Source organism: Cornus florida, unplaced genomic scaffold (assembly GCF_030987335.1).
Source record: "Cornus florida cultivar Cherokee Brave unplaced genomic scaffold, ASM3098733v1 CherokeeBrave_3.0.0_Hap2_Chr04, whole genome shotgun sequence".
NCBI classification, from domain to species: Eukaryota; Viridiplantae; Streptophyta; class Magnoliopsida; order Cornales; family Cornaceae; genus Cornus; species Cornus florida.
This window is the reverse complement of record NW_026775574.1, coordinates 35,185,842-35,193,959: the sequence shown is the minus strand read 5'-3', so window position 1 is coordinate 35,193,959 and position 8,118 is coordinate 35,185,842.

Here is an 8,118-nt window from a genome sequence, read left to right as displayed (position 1 = left end):
TCTCTCTTTCAAAGATTAAATATTTGTACAAAAAAAAGGACTAGTGACATAATAGGTACCTTGATTGAGGTCTTTTCATTCAAAGATTCAATCTTTAGTTATTAAAACACTCTTCGCGACTTCATAGGGAACTCGAATAAGTTAAACTCAAACCTCTCATTTTCTTTCACAAATTCAATCTTTGTACCTCTTATTCAAAGATTCAGTCTTTTGTCATTAAAACACTCGTCCCGACTTCATAGGGAAGTCGAATAAGTTTAACACAAAACTCTCATTTTCTTTCAAAGATTCAATCTTTATACATTAAAATGGCCTAGTGACATAATAGCTACCTTAATTGAGATAATTTTATTCACTGATTCAATCTTTACTCATTAGAACACTCTCCGTGATCTCAAAGGAAACTCGAATAAGTTTAACTCAAAAGTCTCATTTTCTTTAAAAAATTTAATCTTTATACATTAAAATGGTTTAGTGACATAATAGGTACCATGATTGAGGTGTTTACATTCAAATATTCAATCTTTACTCGTTAAAATACTCTTTGGGACGTCAAAGGGACCTCGAATAAGTTTAACTCAAAACTCTCATTTTCTTTCAAAGATTCAATCTTTATACATTAAGAAGCTCTAATGACACAATAGGTACCTTGATTGAGCTATTTTCATTCAAAGATTCAATTCTTAGTCATTAAAACACTCTTCGCGACTTCAAAGGGTACTCGAATAAGTTAAACTCAAAACTCTCATTTTCTTTCAAAGATTCAACCGTTATACATTAAAAAGGTCTTGTGACATAATAGGTATCGTGATTGAGGTAATTTCGCTCAAAGATTCAATCTTTACTCATTAATACACTCTTCGTGACGTCGAAGGGAACTATTATAAGTTTAACTTAAAACTCTCATTTTATTCTAAAGATTTAATCTTTATACATTTAAGAGGTCAAGTGACATAATAGGCACCTTGATTGAGGTATTTCCATTAAAGGATTCAATCTTTAGTCATTAAAGCATTCTACGAGATTACGTTAGGAACTCAAATAAGTTACACTCGAAACTCCCTTTTTCTTTCAAAGATTCATTCTTTATACATTAAAAAGGTCATGTGGCATAATCGGTACCGTGATTGAGGTAATTTCTTTCATATATTCAATCTTTACTAATTAAAACACTCTTCGTGATATTAAAGGGAACTCGAATAAGTTTAACTCAAAACTCTCATTTTCGTTCAAAGATTTAATCTTTGTACATTAAAATGGTCTAGTGACATAATTGGTACCTTGAGTGAAGAATTTTCATTCAAAGATTCAATCTGTACTCATTTAAACACACTTCGGGGCGTAAAAGGGAACTCGAATAAGTTTAACTCCAAACTCTCATTTTCTTTTAAAGATTCAATCTTTATTCATTAAAAAGTTCTAGTGACAAAATTAGTACCTTGATTGAGGTATTTTCATTCAAGGATTCAATCTATGGTCATTAAAACACTCTTCGCGACTTCTTAGGGAACTCGAATAGGTTAAACTCAAAATTCTCATTTTAAATCAAAGATTAAATCTTTATACATTAAAAAGGTCCATTGACATAATAGGTACCTTGATTGAGGTAATTTCATTCAAGGATTCAATCTTTACACATTAAAACACTCTCCGTTACGTCAAAGGGAACTCGAATAAGTTTAACTCAAAACTCTCATTTTCTTTCTAAGATTTATTCTTTATACATTAAAAAGGTCTAGTGACATAATTAATACCTTGATTAAGGTATTTTCATTCAAAGATTCAATCTTTAGACTTTAAAACACTCGTCGCCACTTCATAAGGAATTCGAACAAGTTAAACTTAAAATTGTCGTTTTCTTTCAAAGATTGAATCGCTATACATTAATAAGGTCTAGTGACATAGTAGTTACCTTGATTGTGTTAATTTCACTCAAAGATTCAATCTTTACATTGGTAGCTTGATTGAGGAATTCTCATTCAAAGATTCAATCCTTACTCTTTTAAACACTCATCGAGACGTCAAAGGGAACTCGAATAAGTTTAACTTAAAACCCTCGCTTTCTTTTAAAGACTCGATCTTTACCCATTAAAAAGGTCTTGTGACGTAATTGGTACCTTAATTGAGGTATTTTCATTCAAAGATTCAATCTGCAGTCATTAAAACACACTTCGCGACTTCATAGGGAACTTGAACAAGTTTTCCTCAAAACTATCATTTTCGTTCAAAGATTCAATCTTTGTAGATTAAAATTGTCTAGTGACATAACTGGTATCTTGATTGAAGTAATTTCATTCAATGATTCAATCTTTTGTCCCTAAAACACAATTCACGACTACATAGTGAACTCGAAGAAGTTGAACTCAAAACTCTCATTTTCTTTCAAAGATTCAATCTTCATACATTAAAATGGTCTAGAGACATAATTGGTACCTTGTTAGAAGTAATTTCATTCAAAGATTCAACCTTTGCTCATTAAAACACTTTTCGGGACGTCAAAGGGAATTCGAATAAGTTTAACTCAAAACTCTAATTTTCTTTCAAAGACTCAATCTTTATACTTTAAAAGGTCTAGCGATATAATAGGTACCTTGATTGAGAATTTTTCATTCAAAGATTCAATCTTTTCTCATTAAAATACTCTTTAGGACGTCCAAGGGAATTCAAACAAGTTTAACTCAAAAATCTCTCTCTCTTTCAAAGATTAAATATTTGTACAAAAAAAAGGACTAGTGACATAATAGGTACCTTGATTGAGGTCTTTTCATTCAAAGATTCAATCTTTAGTTATTAAAACACTCTTCGCGACTTCATAGGGAACTCGAATAAGTTAAACTCAAACCTCTCATTTTCTTTCACAAATTCAATCTTTGTACCTCTTATTCAAAGATTCAGTCTTTTGTCATTAAAACACTCGTCCCGACTTCATAGGGAAGTCGAATAAGTTTAACACAAAACTCTCATTTTCTTTCAAAGATTCAATCTTTATACATTAAAATGGCCTAGTGACATAATAGCTACCTTAATTGAGATAATTTTATTCACTGATTCAATCTTTACTCATTAGAACACTCTCCGTGATCTCAAAGGAAACTCGAATAAGTTTAACTCAAAAGTCTCATTTTCTTTAAAAAATTTAATCTTTATACATTAAAATGGTTTAGTGACATAATAGGTACCATGATTGAGGTGTTTACATTCAAATATTCAATCTTTACTCGTTAAAATACTCTTTGGGACGTCAAAGGGACCTCGAATAAGTTTAACTCAAAACTCTCATTTTCTTTCAAAGATTCAATCTTTATACATTAAGAAGCTCTAATGACACAATAGGTACCTTGATTGAGCTATTTTCATTCAAAGATTCAATTTTTAGTCATTAAAACACTCTTCGCGACTTCAAAGGGTACTCGAATAAGTTAAACTCAAAACTCTCATTTTCTTTCAAAGATTCAACCGTTATACATTAAAAAGGTCTTGTGACATAATAGGTATCGTGATTGAGGTAATTTCGCTCAAAGATTCAATCTTTACTCATTAATACACTCTTCGTGACGTCGAAGGGAACTATTATAAGTTTCACTTAAAACTCTCATTTTATTCCAAAGATTTAATCTTTATACATTTAAAAGGTCAAGTGACATAATAGGCACCTTGATTGAGGTATTTCCATTAAAGGATTCAATCTTTAGTCATTAAAGCATCCTACGAGATTACGTTAGGAACTCAAATAAGTTACACTCGAAACTCCCTTTTTCTTTCAAAGATTCATTCTTTATACATTAAAAAGGTCATGTGGCATAATCGGTACCGTGATTGAGGTAATTTCTTTCATATATTCAAACTTTACTAATTAAAACACTCTTCGTGATATTAAAGGGAACTCGAATAAGTTTAACTCAAAACTCTCATTTTCGTTCAAAGATTTAATCTTTGTACATTAAACTGGTCTAGTGACATAATAGGTACCTTGAGTGAGGAATTTTCATTCAAAGATTCAATCTGTACTCATTTAAACACACTTCGGGGCGTAAAAGGGAACTCGAATAAGTTTAACTCCAAACTCTCATTTTCTTTTAAAGATTCAATCTTTATTCATTAAAAAGTTCTAGTGACAAAATTAGTACCTTGATTGAGATATTTTCATTCAAGGATTCAATCTATGGTCATTAAAACACTCTTCGCGACTTCTTAGGGAACTCGAATAGGTTAAACTCAAAATTCTCATTTTAAATCAAAGATTAAATCTTTATACATTAAAAAGGTCCATTGACATAATAGGTACCTTGATTGAGGTAATTTCATTCAAGGATTCAATCTTTACACATTAAAACACTCTCCATTACGTCAAAGGGAACTCGAATAAGTTTAACTCAAAACTCTCATTTTCTTTCTAAGATTTATTCTTTATACATTAAAAAGGTCTAGTGACATAATTAATACCTTGATTAAGGTATTTTCATTCAAAGATTCAATCTTTAGACTTTAAAACACTCTTCGCCACTTCATAAGGAATTCGAACAAGTTAAACTTAAAATTGTCGTTTTCTTTCAAAGATTGAATCGCTATACATTAATAAGGTCTAGTGACATAGTAGTTACCTTGATTGTGTTAATTTCACTCAGAGATTCAATCTTTACATTGGTAGCTTGATTGAGGAATTCTCATTCAAAGATTCAATCCTTACTCTTTTAAACACTCTTCGAGACGTCAAAGGGAACTCGAATAAGTTTAACCTAAAACCCTCGCTTTCTTTTAAAGACTCGATCTTTACCCATTAAAAAGGTCTTGTGACGTAATTAGTACCTTAATTGAGGTATTTTCATTCAAAGATTTAATCTGCAGTCATTAAAACACACTTCGCGACTTCATAGGGAACTTGAACAAGTTTTCCTCAAAACTATCATTTTCGTTCAAAGATTCAATCTTTGTAGATTAAAATTGTCTAGTGACATAATTGGTATCTTGATTGAAGTAATTTCATTCAATGATTCAATCTTTTGTCCCTAAAACACAATTCACGACTACATAGTGAACTCGAAGAAGTTGAACTCAAAACTCTCATTTTCTTTCAAAGATTCAATCTTCATACATTAAAATGGTCTAGAGACATAATTGGTACCTTGTTAGAAGTAATTTCATTCAAAGATTCAACCTTTGCTCATTAAAACACTTTTCGGGACGTCAAAGATAATTCGAATAAGTTTAACTCAAAACTCTAATTTTCTTTCAAAGACTCAATCTTTATACTTTAAAAGGTCTAGCGATATAATAGGTACCTTGATTGAGAATTTTTCATTCAAAGATTCAATCTTTTCTCATTAAAATACTCTTTAGGACGTCCAAGGGAATTCAAACAAGTTTAACTCAGAAATCTCTCTCTTTCAAAGATTAAATATTTGTACAAAAAAAAGGACTAGTGACATAATAGGTACCTTGATTGAGGTCTTTTCATTCAAAGATTCAATCTTTAGTTATTAAAACACTCTTCGCGACTTCATAGGGAACTCGAATAAGTTAAACTCAAACCTCTCATTTTCTTTCACAAATTCAATCTTTGTACCTCTTATTCAAAGATTCAGTCTTTTGTCATTAAAACACTCGTCCCGACTTCATAGGGAAGTCGAATAAGTTTAACACAAAACTCTCATTTTCTTTCAAAGATTCAATCCTTATACATTAAAATGGCCTAGTGACATAATAGCTACCTTAATTGAGATCATTTTATTCACTGATTCAATCTTTACTCATTAGAACACTCTCCGTGATCTCAAAGGAAACTCGAATAAGTTTAACTCAAAAGTCTCATTTTCTTTAAAAAATTTAATCTTTATACATTAAAATGGTTTAGTGACATAATAGGTACCATGATTGAGGTGTTTACATTCAAATATTCAATCTTTACTCGTTAAAATACTCTTTGGGACGTCAAAGGGACCTCGAATAAGTTTAACTCAAAACTCTCATTTTCTTTCAAAGATTCAATCTTTATACATTAAGAAGCTCTAATGAAACAATAGGTACCTTGATTGAGGTATTTTCATTCAAAGATTCAATTTTTAGTCATTAAAACACTCTTCGCGACTTCAAAGGGTACTCGAATAAGTTAAACTCAAAACTCTCATTTTCTTTCAAAGATTCAACCGTTATACATTAAAAAGGTCTTGTGACATAATCTGTATCGTGATTGAGGTAATTTCGCTCAAAGATTCAATCTTTACTCATTAATACACTCTTCGTGACGTCGAAGGGAACTATTATAAGTTTAACTTAAAACTCTCATTTTATTCCAAAGATTTAATCTTTATACATTTAAGAGGTCAAGTGACATAATAGACACCTTGATTGAGGTATTTCCATTAAAGGATTCAATCTTTAGTCATTAAAGCATTCTACGAGATTACGTTAGGAACTCAAATAAGTTACACTCGAAACTCCCTTTTTCTTTCAAAGATTCATTCTTTATACATTAAAAAGGTCATGTGGCATAATCGGTACCGTGATTGAGGTAATTTCTTTCATATATTCAATCTTTACTAATTAAAACACTCTTCGTGATATTAAAGGGAACTCGAATAAGTTTAACTCAAAACTCTCATTTTCGTTCAAAGATTTAATCTTTGTACATTAAAATGGTCTAGTGACATAATAGGTACCTTGAGTGAGGAATTTTCATTCAAAGATTCAATCTGTACTCATTTAAACACACTTCGGGGCGTAAAAGGGAACTCGAATAAGTTTAACTCCAAACTCTCATTTTCTTTTAAAGATTCAATCTTTATTCATTAAAAAGTTCTAGTGACAAAATTAGTACCTTGATTGAGGTATTTTCATTCAAGGATTCAATCTATGGTCATTAAAACACTCTTCGCGACTTCTTAGGGAACTCGAATAGGTTAAACTCAAAATTCTCATTTTAAATCAAAGATTAAATCTTTATACATTAAAAAGGTCCATTGACATAATAGGTACCTTGATTGAGGTAATTTCATTCAAGCATTCAATCTTTACACATTAAAACACTCTCCGTTACGTCAAAGGGAACTCGAATAAGTTTAACTCAAAACTCTCATTTTCTTTCTAAGATTTATTCTTTATACATTAAAAAGGTCTAGTGACATAATTAATACCTTGATTAAGGTATTTTCATTCAAAGATTCAATCTTTAGACTTTAAAACACTCTTCGCCACTTCATAAGGAATTCGAACAAGTTAAACTTAAAATTGTCGTTTTCTTTCAAAGATTGAATCGCTATACATTAATAAGGTCTTGTGACATAGTAGTTACCTTGATTGTGTTAATTTCACTCAGAGATTCAATCTTTACATTGGTAACTTGATTGAGGAATTCTCATTCAAAGATTCAATCCTTACTCTTTTAAACACTCTTCGAGACGTCAAAGGGAACTCGAATAAGTTTAACTTAAAACCCTCGCTTTCTTTTAAAGACTCGATCTTTACCCATTAAAAAGGTCTTGTGACGTAATTGGTACCTTAATTGAGGTATTTTCATTCAAAGATTCAATCTGCAGTCATTAAAACACACTTCGCGACTTCATAGGGAACTTGAACAAGTTTTCCTCAAAACTATCATTTTCGTTCAAAGATTCAATCTTTGTAGATTAAAATTGTCTAGTGACATAACTGGTATCTTGAATGAAGTAATTTCATTCAATGATTCAATCTTTTGTCCCTAAAACACAATTCACGACTACATAGTGAACTCGAAGAAGTTGAACTCAAAACTCTCATTTTCTTTCAAAGATTCAATCTTCATACATTAAAATGGTCTAGAGACATAATTGGTACCTTGTTAGAAGTAATTTCATTCAAAGATTCAACCTTTGCTCATTAAAACACTTTTCGGGACGTCAAAGGGAATTCGAATAAGTTTAACTCAAAACTCTAATTTTCTTTCAAAGACTCAATCTTTATACTTTAAAAGGTCTAGCGATATAATAGGTACCTTGATTGAGAATTTTTCATTCAAAGATTCAATCTTTTCTCATTAAAATACTCTTTAGGACGTCCAAGGGAATTCAAACAAGTTTAACTCAAAAATCTCTCTCTCTTTCAAAGATTAAATATTTGTACAAAAAAAAGGACTAGTGACATAAT